This window comes from Bombus impatiens, unplaced genomic scaffold, assembly GCF_000188095.3.
Source record: "Bombus impatiens unplaced genomic scaffold, BIMP_2.2 scf_0487, whole genome shotgun sequence".
Classification (NCBI taxonomy): Eukaryota; Metazoa; Arthropoda; class Insecta; order Hymenoptera; family Apidae; genus Bombus; species Bombus impatiens.
This window is the reverse complement of record NT_176906.1, coordinates 553,888-568,264: the sequence shown is the minus strand read 5'-3', so window position 1 is coordinate 568,264 and position 14,377 is coordinate 553,888. Positions and strand designations below refer to the sequence as shown.

Sequence of the window (14,377 nt, the reverse complement as noted above, 5' to 3'; positions counted from 1 at the left end):
TGATAACTCTGTTATCAGCTCGTCCTCGCTTAATGGTTATCCTCGTCCCTTCTCTCTTTCTCTTCCACCTGATCCCTAAGCGAAACGTTAATGAGCGAATTCACGCTCGATTATTAAACCCCGTTTCCGGGGCGTATCACGTAGATAAACAGCCAAGCTTCCACGAACCTCGACGAAACTAATTAATCCAGGCAAATCGAGGCGAGAATATTTAGAAGATATTCGAGAAACACAAGTTATGGGTGAGCTAGTCGAATCGAATACGTTGCTCGCCGGTACAGAAATTATTACTTTCGCGAGCTTACACGCCACGTGTATTCTAACGACAGTTTGAAACTGTGCCAATGTTTACTACCATGACAGAATGTCAAATCAATTCACCGTTTGTATATATATAGAGGAGATATATATATATATATATATATATATATATATATATATATAGAGAGAGAGAGAGAGAGGTATACATATGACGGACATGAAAGAACATCGGGATTTTCCGTCTGGAATGTTGGGGAAACCTCCAATACCCCAGTCCAGACTTTTACTATAGCTACACTTAAGTAATAAAAATAAAAAATAGTTTTAACGTTCCAATCTGGCTTTATGACGATGGGCTCGGGCTCGAAGTGACATAGCGGATCACTGGACGTAGCCACGGTCACGGGAGGGACGTGTACCTGACAGAGGTATGGAATGATTATATGGCTCTCCTTAAAAAACAAAGATTGACCCGAGAAGTGGGGACAGGAATATATAAGGGCAGTTTCATTTGGATTACGAGTTAATTAGTTGGTTAGTCGTTGGGCGAATTGCTGATTGAGTTATCGAGAAAGTTGTCCGAATCGTGTATTACGTTGGTACTCGTCATCCCGTGGACCGTGAATTCATTATCGAACCTGAATTCGTTGTCACCATCATCTCGACCATCCTATCGCCGCTATTACTCATCGCCTCTTGTAGTGTTTGTAATGTGTACCACATTTGTAGCTACATTCGCGATGGTAAAGTAAGTAAAACGAACGCCCCCAAAATTCCAACCTTAATACGACATATATATATAGTTACAACTTTTCAAAACGAATTTTTCTTGCATTCTTTTCATTACATAAAAGATTCGAAAATTTGTAGAATATAGAGGTAAATGGATTGAATATCGAATAGATAGAAATATGTACATGAAAAATCAAATAACGTAAAATAAGTTAAACGAAATACACGCATTGTTCAAAAGAATTAGATCGCTTGTATAGTACTATGAACGGTTCTGTTGCGTCAACCGAGCGAATAGAAGCGAAAATAACATATATTTGATAAATTGACACGAAATAAGTATAATACTGATATGAAATTAATTTCGCTGAGAAATTAACTTCGCTGGAGAAAAGATAAAACAGTCGATTTCTATGACATTTATAAATCTACGAATCTATAAAATACTGTTAATCATCTTTTATAATCTTCTAATCTAATCTAATGTCTTTTATAAACGAATACATTCGCTACAAATGTTGAAGGAAAGCATCGTTATAATAATACTACGATAAAAATTAACGTCGAGGCAACCATTTAAAAAACATGTACAGACGCTTGGACTGAATATAAAAATTAAAATGTCACGTCATGCGATTCTCATAATTGTGTTGAACAGCGTCACAAACTTATACAGCGCATCGAAACTTCAACGTATGTACCAGATACTACTCCATTAAACGACAAAGTTACCGTCACAGGTAATCCTTCGGCTATAACATTCCGTAAACGTCAATCGTATTGAAATCCCGCAAACGCTGTTTCCGATCGATCTCCGAAAACTAAACTACCTCTCGGCCGTCGAACAATTCGCTAATTTCCGTGAGAACGATTCGTGATTCATCGGGATTGTGAGTGCGTTAGGCGGAATAATAGAAAACATACTAATAGAGCGAATAACAGTTCGTTAAGCCAATTGCATGCGAATAGAAAAGAATAGTGGAGCGAAGGTGAAAGGAACAGGGACAGGGACAGGGACGAAAAAAGGGAAGTGGGTGGAGGGACGATGAAAAGCAAGCAAGAAAAAAAGAGGAATGTCCGCTCAAAGGACCCGATCGTGTGGCAAGGACTGCTCGTTAAACTGGAAAACAAACTACAGGCCGGTCAGGACGAAGTTCGAGCGGCCAGAAAAACCGAAACGATACTATGCGCCGGTCTTTTATTTTGTCTCTCGCAAGCTTCGGCTCGCGATACGATATCGATACATCGTAACTTTGTATTACTTTATAAAGCAGTTTTAATTAGGACGAGGAGTTTGAAGATGTCGCGACACGATTAATTAAATTTAGAAGGAAGACCCTGATTTTATGTTAATTGCCTGTCAGCGTACTAGCAAATTTTATTAATACGCTATTATGTACGTTAGTATTCAGACTTCTACCTTACAGTGAAATATGTCCTTTGCTCTTATAAATAATCCAAATTCTGATTTTCAATGGTTAACAAGATTCGTTTAAAGTTTGGAGCAATTTATTCCATGTCCTTCGTTCAAGACGGTCGTTAAACCAATAAACCCAACGACCGGTTTATTCGCGCGATTATTATAGAATTCGAGAAAGATTTCACGGCATAAAGTCGCGACGAGTCGTGGCGGCGCGTTGAAATACCTCTTAATTCCAACAAATCGTTCCTCCGCAGAGCCGAGTGTGAATATGGACGAGAAAACGAAAAGGGAGAGCACGAAGCCGCTAAGATGGGCTGAGATAGTGTGGAATAGAATGGAATGGGCGCCGACTCCACGGAGGAATAACCTTATTTACCGAAGGACCCCACGATTATAATACCCCCTTTCTCTTCGGTCCACGTTCGCCTCTCTCGTCCTTACTCCTGTCTGCTTCTCTTCCCTTCTCAAGCGTAGTGATAAATCGTGGTAGTATCACAGACGTATAAACAAATCTTACTGCTTTCTCTATCTCCTTTGTCGGTGCCTCTTCCTACCGAATACTTTCGTCGCTTTACTAGCCCGAATTCGTGTGTACGTAATTCGAACAGCACCGAAATCGACCGATCACTCTCTCATGGTTATGCATCGATCGATTTGCTCGTGACAGGAGAGAAGGGAAAGTTTTTGCGCGAAATGCATCAGTCAGACTTTCACGCAGGCAATCTGTAATTTCGTGATTACAAGCATTGACATTGGGAAAGCATTGCCCTCGAAGCACCAGCAAAGCGTTGCCTTTTCGACGAAAAGAAACAAGAATAATCTACCTTTCTGTAGAACTCTCGAGAGATTAAAGTAAATTACGTATCGATGGTCGATAATATTATCGTGCGTTTAAAATAGCGCTCGATATTCTTATTTTTAAAGTAACAGTGCTACTCAAGAGGAAATCCATAACGCGATGTGATCGAAGGGAAGCAAAAAGAATTTGAGATTGCTGTAATGTATGCGAACGCGTTACGAGGTCGGATGAGAAAATACAGTTTCTAATTACGTAAAGCGTAGTAAAACCGATCGGGAACATAACACATACTCACACGTGCCAGCTTGACAACGAAATCATAAATTGAAATTAGTTTCCTGGAATATAATTTTCCACGAATGGAGCACGGGAGAAGCCCGACGATTTTTCCGGTGCTGGGCAGCTCCGCTGGGTTTTCCACGGTCGACGAATCCTTTATTGCGATGGTTTGTCCTACCGTCTTCTATCCAAACCGCTGACCCTTCTCTTTACCACCCTTGGAATCGTCCGAAAACCGGGATTATAGCACCGGAAATATCAATAGTCCCTCTCTCTTGTTCTTTTCCGAACTGTATTTCTCTTTTTCCCAAGGGCTAGAGCCCTCGATTTAGGCAATTATGTTCGTTACGAATTCCCCAAATCGTGCCAATTAACAGCAAGAAATACATAACAAGTATAACAATAATCGAAGAAAGGAGTGATCTGATACATTCAGAGGTTATATTACTGTTCGATAAAAAAAAACAAAAAATGTAATTTATCATACCTTTATCATATCTTTCGTCTGTCGCCTTCGCATTCATATAGCTAATCCGACTGAAAGAGATTCAAAGAATGTAAGTCTAATATTTTTCATAATTTGAAAAGGAAGTTCAAGGTTAGATAGAAAATACTGTATACAAAGTTCTATAACGAGACTGTGACTAATTATAGCAACACTCTATATACATAAACGATATGAGTCACACGGCGAGATCTCGATCTATCAGGCATGACGAACGATTTATGAAAAAGCAAATATGCTTAGAAGAAAATATCGGGAATCTCTTGGACAATGGATATGGTCAATCACGGACGCTCCACAGCATAATTCATTTTGGGACTACGTACGCGTCATGAAAGAGTTATCAAGCCGTTCTCGACAGAGCAAACGAAAAATTTCAGTGGCAACAAACGTTGGGTCTTCGAAATTTCTCGACAAAACGGAACTGCCATTCATCGTTCCATTTTCCACCCGCATCATCGACACTTCGGACGCGCGCTATCTATTTCGTGTCGCTATCTAATCATCCGTTCCGCCGATCCTTTACCCAAACACTTTTCAATACGCTCGATAAAGGCTCACGGTTCACGGTAAATATGTATATTCGACGGGAGGGAAGCAACAAGACCTCGTTTCCCGTTCGCTCTCGTCACGGCTACCCGTCACGTGAGGCGAAACACACTCACAGAACCATTTTTCACGGACATTCTCCGACGATAGACTGCGAATGCATAACGGAGCTAATAACGAACTAAGCATTGTTCATCATCCAACATCCAAACATCCACTCTTTGTCGAGAGAATTCGTGCGACAAACTCTAACTTTCCAGTTTTCTTTTAATTTTACTTTCACCTATAAGAGCCAAGTTTCGATATGGCCTTCTAGATTTTCTCTTGATAGATATAAAAAGCGATATAATATCACGCAAGATTAGCGAAATAAACGTTATACGTACAGGTGTTCCCAAAAACGATATGACAACATTTTTACGAATTTCTCAATCTTTGTGAGTGCGTATAGTAATGTTTTACTGTTTTCCTCGGATCTATAGGTATAACTTGAAATGAATAAAGTATTCGAAAGGAAAATATCTCAGGGGATTTCAAATGCGAAGAAGAAGCGAGAAGAATGACCGAGTTAAAGAAATACAAATTCCTCTACTAGAATTTAACTTCACTCACGGTGTCCTTAAATTAAAGATATTATCAGCTATATCATTCTTCTTTTGACTCGCTCGTACATTTACATAACCTTACGTTCTAAGATTTCCTTCTATTCAAAGCTCAAAAGCTATGACACGAGAATGAATTCGGTCTTACAAGGTCCATGACCCCAAGAAACATTCACCTGTACAATATTCGTCCCCTACGAGTAAACAATTTCTCTGCTCGATATCGACCTTTTTCACAGAAAATAACACAAATACTTGCGCAGTCCGTGTTAAAACGAAATACATACCTGTCCGTACCTGTACGTTATTACGCATCTACACGAGCAGACACACTAAGAAGAGGAAGTCGCGCGTATGCAGTTCCGTCCCTACTATAAATCTGGTAGTTCGATGTCTCCATCTCTGCGACGTTCTATTTCGTCGTGCTCATTTTATTTCACCATTATGTTCTATCCTTCGAAACTGATAGCGAGACGCGCACACGAGCTTATATTCCCCGGCATAACGTTCACTCCAAGAGAGGAAGAGAGAGAGAAGGGGAGAGAGAGAGGGAGAGAGAGAGAGAGAGAGAGAAACGATTCACCGAGGAACGTCTGTTACGGTGTTCGCGCAAATTTGCATGAATAGCGTTCATGCAAAGAGAGAAGGAGAAGAGAAGAGAGAAGGAAAGACAGAGAGAAAGGCGGAGAACGCGCGGGGAGAAACAGTTAATGGATTGACACGGTGGATCGCAATTAAGTTAACGGTTGAACGCAATTCCTGGATTATTTCTGGTGGTTCGAATACATTATAAATATCGGAATATGAATTCTGTTAATGAGAACTGACGCGGTGTGTAACGCGCACGCTCGTCGTGTTTAACGCCAGCTATTCGGCCGGAGATTAAGCGACACGAATACATTATCTCGTATAAGCTGGGCGTTAACAATTCATTTTACCTAGCTAAACGAGGATCTTTGTTACGGAACCTCCGATCAAAAATCAAACAAATTTCGATTGTATTTCCGTTAAATGGATTATGAAAGTAATTTGCGGAAGTAATTCATCGAATTGACACGTCGAGATAACTTAAAATTATCATCTGCCGTTATTTCAACTTAATTTAATATTGTTTTAGCAAACTTTCAATTACAAAGTAGAAAATTACACCTGTGGATAAATTTCGTTTCATTCTTCGACGATTCTTACTTATTTCATTTGCGGCACAATGACCAGACAACAAATGGTTGTGGCTGTTACGTAGTTTCAGAATGAAAGCTGCGGTATTTGAGAACCAAAACCTGTCCGAATTATTTAAGACAAGGTAATAACAAATGCTCGAAGATGAAACAACGTTACAACCGAGAGATAGTATCGAACAATCGGATCGATGGGTCAATAAATTCACCCTCGGTTTTCTCCCCGGCCGTTTCAGGCGTTTCATGAAAAACACGAAACGAATCTTCCCAGATTGGATCCGTTCACTCGAGTTCCTTCTTTTAAGAAACTCTCCCCACCCACGGAGCATTGCCGTACCGGCGTATCCCCTAGTTGGGCTTTTCTTGCCCGACTTTCGCGTAATAACCGGAAGCGAGAAGCGAGGGCAAAGTGGATCGCATCATAAATCTGCTCTACGCTTAACAATGGAGAGCCTTCGTCTCTCGTAAGTACGATCAAAAGAAGTTTCGCGGAACTGGCTATCATTATGATAATCCGTCTACTATCCCATAAAGGTTATAAAAAATGAATCGCATACTGTATTTTCAACCTCGACACTTCTCCTTTTGTTCCGTCGTCTGGACGTTCCGCAACGCTCAAACGTTGCTATGTACGTTTACGATATCGCTCTCAACCTTATGTAAATAGGGCGAGACGAGTTAAGTCGTCACTCGAATAACAATGTCTTTGTTTCAGTCTCTCAAACACCAAACTGACTTTATTACGTAAATATGTACACGATTAATGTTCGATTCTCAAGAAACGAATGACTTACTTCCATCCATCGCAAGCAGATAACAGAAGTAATGGTAAATTATAAATGGGTTGTGATTAAAGAACGACCTGCTTAACAGCTTAACGTCCCTATATCCTCGTGTGCCTTCGTCTAGGATGAGAAAGTGTATAGGTGAACGTTTAAAATCGTGGGCGTCGGAATCGACGATCGTATCACGATCGACTCGCGGACGGACTCACATATGCGTGTTTCTCGCGTTTTACCGGAGAGTAAACCAGCGGATATCGCTTCCCGTCTCCATCCGTTTTCATGTTTTCATCTCCGTTATATTTACAATAATGAAAAAGCGTGCAAGGGTGAGGAGGGTCGGAGATGTTCCAAAAATTTTGAGGAATATCATGTCGTTCTTTACAAGGCGTTCAGGTTGCCTCGTGAATCACCCGAAAAGTCGAGGCTATTTTTCAAAGCGAGCGCAGGGGACACGACCGTCTCGAAAAACGAGCCGCTCGAATGCTTCGTCCCCAGAAGAATTCCGAAAGAACGGCAACGATAAACGTGCGACACTCGACGATTTTTTAACGCAGGAGATATGAAAAATGCGAACGAAGGAATTCCTACTGCGACGTATTACCTTTTACGAGTATTTTATATAGGAAATGCGCGCGCGCATGTTTAATTAAAAACATATTTCGCGATAGAAGGGTACCGTTTCTCGTATATTAATTTGGATTTTAAAAAACTTCTCGCTACCTGCATCGAAGAGAAAATACTTACGGTTGAAACAGTCCACAGTGGCTCCGAGCGAATTAGTTGGATTCATTTACGCCGAACCGATCAAGGTAACCTTCGACAACCCGACAGTTACTCAAGGTTAATGGATACGGCAAAGAAGAGCCGCTCCAGCGATCTTCATGGAACGCTTCGACAACACCACTGTAACACGTATTATTCAATGTATCTACCATCGGCCGCTCCTTCGATTGAACTTTTGATACGTGCAAGGACATTCCATCGTTCCTCTTCTGTTCGCAATTCTCTTTGTGCATCATAACCCTTCTTTTCGATTGTACAGGCGAGCAAAAGTAGAAATGATAAATGAAGTATTATTGAGATCGAATCTTAATTTGAAAGAGATCGAAACTAATTTATTATATTTTTACTCCAAGAAAAGCGAGTTTTCTATTTGGCTGAGCGATGATCGGAATTAGATACAATGGACACCTTTTCGCTACAATATGAAAATTAACACGGAGAATATTCTTTTCCTACATTCTTCGTTTTTTACAAAGCAAACACGAACGACCACTTTCCTCTTTCATGCACATGAATTTATAAGCATCTGAAATGCTGTGCGCGCGTTTCTATGCAAAAAAGAAGTTGCTAGAAGAATGAAGATATACGTTCTGGTATGAACGTATATACATTTGGAAAAAGGATCTTTGGTCGCGTGTTCAGCATTACTTGAGCTAAGCCGACGAGATTTATGCAATAAGCTGGAAGATGACGTCGTCAGAGGAACGCTCATCCTCAAAATCGATATAGCATTTTCTATCCACATTTTCACACATCTGCTTTTTGACAAATGTTTTCTTCCGAAGAACGAATCGATTTTATCCGAAACAAATATACTTTACATTTCTGAATTTCTTTCCTTCGAATTTTTATCTTTATCGAGAAAAGTTTGAAATATTTAAATTGACAAATGATTATATAATAGAATAAAAAAACATCAACAACTCTGGAACACAGTAACAAGATTGTCCTTAGACATAAACGACCCAGTTTGTCTATGACCTACGGAAGAATATATTTGCCTGATTTGGGCTAAAATTAAAAGAAACTACTTCACCTCGAGTGATACGAGTGACGAACATAACATGACTGAAATTGGAAATTTTCTGAAAAGTCCGTCAGACGCTTTCAGCGGAAAATATTCACCGTCATAAGGGAACACCATTAACGTTTGCCATTTCGGTCACGATTTTTTCTTCGTGGGTATTTTACGAGGACACTAATACCGTGCAAGGAACCATTCCGTTGTGCGAACGTGTACGTGTAATAAAAGATTACAAAGATCAACGTATACATTCGAGAAACCCGGTTTTCTTTGTGTATGAGAAGAGCAAAGGGAGAAAGAAGGAGGCCAGGGAAATTCTCCAGACGCCAGAAAAATGTCCTCACAATCTGCAAGCAGGTGTTGGGAATGTGACCTGCGCTCGTCTTTTCAAACGAACCTTCGATGCACTTCCTACACCTTTTGCAAGTGTGCCCGTGCGTGTACGTATAAATGTGTTTGTGGCCATGTTAGGATTGTTCGCATCCTGTCGGAACGGAGTTAATACTGCGGTATTTTCTGTCGAATGTTTCACAGTGTGCAGTATGTCGTCGAACGACAAAGAAATTTGGAGCGACACGAGTCATCAATTGTTTCCAGCGGAACAATCGCCCGGTACAGACGCGCAGTTGCTTCTTTCTTCTCTTCCATTGAGAAATTAATCACGGGGTACGCGATAAAAATGCAAGGTTAACGTCATTCGTGTATGCGATAGATAAGAAACATACGGCTCGTTTCAATCACACGCACACAAACGCGACGTCGTCGCTAGAAGCCAGCTTAATTACGACCATAACAGCTCGTTCATTCGTGCTTGTGACGTTCATTCTTCTTATTCTGTTTGTTATTAGGTTATATATTCTATTCTTAATCCCATAGACCAATTCTTATTCTACGAGCTTCAAATAGTTTAAATTATAATCACGATTATTAAATAAGACAGAGTTACCAAAAACAATATTCACAATTGGATTTAAAATATAAAGAATATTAAGATAGGAAGATCGAATGACAAATTACAGCATTGGATACGCTGCGCCACGCATAAAACGATAATGCTGAAAGTACGAACTTCGAACGAAGAAACGATACGGTTGATAATTCAATAATTTCGCAGACTCTCGGTTACAACGTTTTATGACTCTCGTCTCGGTCGATCTGTACACGGAGATCCTTGGATGTGCGAGAGAGGAAGAAGGCAGAACGCGAGGAACAAGTAACGAGGTTACCGGAACGTTCCACAATTAATTTGCTTGCAAACGGTTACGCTCCGAGAATAATTATTCAAAGTCCTAGCTTCTGCTTGTGCAAAGTGCAACCACTCAAAGGGTTCAACGACGTATGGACGATGTCGCATAAAATGTAAAAAGATTCACGCGATCGTATTTTAGCCGAGTTTAATCTGCTTCGTTATTTGAAACGTGCTTTTCATCTTCCTGCTAAATGACCTTAAGCTTTATATCCACTTACTTGGTTAAAGATTCATAGCCTCATTTATATTTGAAACAGGCGTTAATTCTTCGATATTTTACACGATTCTGAAATTCTATACATCTACGCTTTTCCCGTTATAGACCAATTAATATTTAATTACATTCGTTAAAATTGTATTTCAATTGTACTCGAAAAGAATGGTCAACGAACGAGCACATTTTTGCTCGGACAAAAATCGAATAACAATGCTTCGCGACGCTTCGTATTCGACAGCCTCGAAAGTTAATCGATGTCGATTAAAGAGCACGCGGACTTCGTTAAAATACAATTAAAAAGAAAGTATCGTCGGCGGTTTTAATAGTTTAACTGCGTCTAACGCTCGTGTCCCGCGCGTCGTTAAAACTTGCTCGATTGCACGAAACAAGAAGAGAAAAAGGATACCATCCGCGACATGGTTCGCCCTGCGATTCTCTCTACGTACAGTAGTTACGTATTAAAAGTTCCCTTTATATTTAATTACATAGTCTGGAATTCCGGTTCGCGTATCGCGGAACCCTTCAATTTCATCTCATTTCTATGCAAGCTTTCCAAACATCCATACGAGTCCGAACCTATTCATCGGAACACTCGCGCCATATCTTTTTGCACGTTTTATGCTTTAACGAAAATTTCCCGTTACACCGAATTTTACGATATTCGATTATTCGTTTCATCAGCGCTTTCTATTGTTCCGACTAACCACGATACATTCAATAGAACGTGTTTCTAAATCCATTATACATAGATGGCTACAATTAAAGTAGTGTATGAATGATTTACTGCATAATTAAACATTATTGATCAAATTTAACAATTTATAACTTACAAACTGTTAATGTAAATAATAACAACAGTTAACAGCTTTGGTAATAAAAAACGAAGTTGTACAAGCAATCACAAATTATGTGATTAATCTAACATAAAATTGTAAAATAGAAGTTTCTAATCTATAACTCGAAACTTGTTAATTTACCGATACTACCGATTGGTAAACTATTATGCAAAATAGACAAAATAGACCAATTATCATTAACTTGAAACAAAACAGAATCTTCTAATATCTACGTTAATGAATAATAAATAATAAGATAGAGAGAATAATATTTGGAAGCAAACTCTTCATATTCCTGTTCCTGCCATAATTGAAGAAACTTGAGGTATCCTACTTTCACGTTAATATGCTGAATTTTAATGAAATTCAATAAGGACGAGCACGATAGAATTGACAAACGCATAGCAACTCCGAAAGGTCAATTTCCTGGTGGAGTACGCCGCAATTGGAACGCATCGATGGCATTGCACTTGTCGGTAATAATTCTTTGATAAAGGAGCGATGCAAGACGTAAACAACGACGAAGAAAAGAGGCTGAGACGGTTGCGACGACTTTCCGAAGTTTCGCTTTCTCAGCAGAACATTCTTTCGCCGATAAGATAACATTTCCGCGCGAAGAATTTTAAATAGATCGTCGAACGGGTATCGACGTTTTCTTCGTCCCGTCGAGCTCCGTATTGTTCCACTAGATTAAAATTACCGGTTAACTGTCAAACGCAAGACAACTGTTAAAACAAAACGAGTAGGCAATCTACTAACAAATTAATCGTCCAACAGATTTGTGTGATCGTTACGCTTTGTTCTATCAACATGTTTATGCGATTGATATAACACGATAAAACCAAACTCGTATCGTAGCAGACGAATTCTTGTTACTCTTGGTATTTATCATTCGTAATACGTCTTTCAAAAAAACTCATTTGTGATTTAAATGAATTTTATTTAAAGCGTAATAAGATTAAAAAGTTAAATTCACAGGAGGATAATGGGATTTCGCTTTGTTACCATTTTAATGTACGTTTTGTGTTTTTTCTTAACAGCTTAGTTATACATGTACCTATTGAGAAAGCGAGGAACAATAATAACACGGATGAGCACAAGGGCATCGTTGATCAGAGTCGAGGAAAAAGAAAAGATCGATGTTCTCCGGAACATTGTCCAGCCAAAAACTCGAGGAAAATCTGTTTGCAAACAGCCTCTGAACAGAACTCACGAGAGAAAAGTCATCGCCGTGGAATTTATAACAGTCGCCAAATATCCGAGACCTGTGATAACTGCCAAGATTCGCACTGAAGCCAATTTACCTATATCTAATTAACAGCCGATTCCGTAATTATTATCCAAGACACTGTATCGTACCTTGTACAGAGTTAACGACGATTTCGAACGTCGCTGTTTTCGAGACATCGCGTCGCGTCAGTTTCGATTCGACCGAGCATCGATGCAGAATGAACGTAACCAAGACGTGTCGATTCTAACTTCAGGAGCGTCGATGTTTTTTAAAGGTTCGTAGAGAATATCGCAGCGAAACACGAACGCGTTCGCGATTTCGTCGATGACGCAATTCCCCGAAGGTTCTTTCTATCCGGTTACGTTCTTTGAAATTCTCTTACGTCTATCAATCTTCGAAATTTTCGCACAAAAGTGAATTGTAATAAAGTAAATAAAGGGTCGAGAATAATGGGGGAAGGTAACGAGGTAACAAAATGGTCGTTGATCGAAGGACAGATAGCACTCGCGACATTGACAACAGACTGAGACTCGTATCGATCGTAATCACGAAAGTAACGTTTAAGACAATATTTTAGTACTTACATAAATTGTGAGCCGCAATGTTGCGCTCCGTCGGCAGATCGCAGAGTAGTGTATAATATATCCAATAATCCACAATAGCGTAGTACTGCACTGATAAAACTTTCACTTTTTTTCTTTTCTTTTTCTTTGCTTGCCGAATATAATCGGCTTTTTCTTTGAAATCACTGATTTAAATCACACTTAGAACAGTCGCACCACTCGGAGGTTTGAACAAACACACCTCTCACGAAACACCACAAAACAATACGAAATTGAATCAATGAAGAGTATTCGATGCAGAAGGTGCTAGTTGAATAGCACCGTTTTCCGATGTCTGTGTGTACATATGTAGCCGGGCTGGTTTACGTATCCGTACGAAGAAAACACCTTACTGTAAAAGCACGAACGTTTAGTTTCGATCACACTGTTAAGATAGTTGTTGAATGGGAACTGGCTTGTTCACGGAACAGGCGCGCGCTTTGCTCCGTGAACTTGGTCGAATCCAATGCGATATCGACACGTATCGAACCGACTCGGTAGCTGTAATACAATCGAAAGAAACTGCTGCGTCGAAAGCGCGAAAATCGGAGTGAATTACACGGCGATCACGATCGGAGTATGTACCTCGGACGAAAGACGGGAAAGCAATGCGGCACGAAATCCACACACAGAGCCACTGGTAACGAGACGAAAATGACCGATCGGCCGATCCGATGGAACACGAGCACACACGAGAACGCAGCGTACTACCGATGATCGAAGATTCTCGCTTGCAACCGACAAACGAGAAGGACAGAAACCGAAGACGGATTACATATAGAGCGCACGCGCGCGTTCTAACGCGCTTTCGTTACGTAAAAGAAGTGCGCGTTGGTTAAACGTCACCACATCGGGATGGTACACACTCCGCGGGTTCGCGTAAAAGGTGTAGAGAGAGAAGTGGTCGGAGAACCGGGTATATTTTACCGCGGTGACGCGAAAGGCACCGTGTGCTAACCTACTTCTCCTTCCGTTGACTGAAACTCTTCGCACCAACAACGTTGACGACGACAACGGCAATGGGAACGACTCAACACGACGGGAACCCACACGAGCGGCACGGTACACGCGGCGACTCGTTGTCTCTCCTCTTCTCCGCACGCGCGGTCCCTCGCTTCTTCGACTTTGCTGTTTGTGTCACCACGACACCGCGAAACCAGAAAACAAACAACTGCCGTCGAGGACGCGTCTTGTTTGCAGGAAAGCTCGACTCTTTTTCACTGGGCGGAACTCGTTGTCGTTGCGGGGGAAAAGGGGGACATAGAGGGAGAACGAGGAACACACATACACAGTGGCGCGCGCGCGCGCGTGCCCACGAGAGG

At 40.6% G+C, this 14,377-nt stretch overlaps 1 protein-coding gene across 4 annotated transcripts in view; it reads right to left on the bottom strand.

Moving 5' to 3' along the window:
• Positions 1-14,371, bottom strand: part of LOC100747252 (mucin-5AC) — a 333,661-nt gene extending 319,290 nt beyond the window's left edge. For 2 of the 4 annotated variants that reach the window (XM_024368913.2, XM_012387805.3), the window contains exon 1: positions 13,038-14,371. The gene's annotated coding sequence lies outside the window, so the exon portion shown is untranslated. The remainder of the gene's footprint in view (positions 1-13,037) is intronic. The other 2 variants (XM_012387807.3, XM_012387806.3) reach the window with 2 other exon arrangements.
• Between the last annotated feature and the right edge of the window lie 6 nt (positions 14,372-14,377).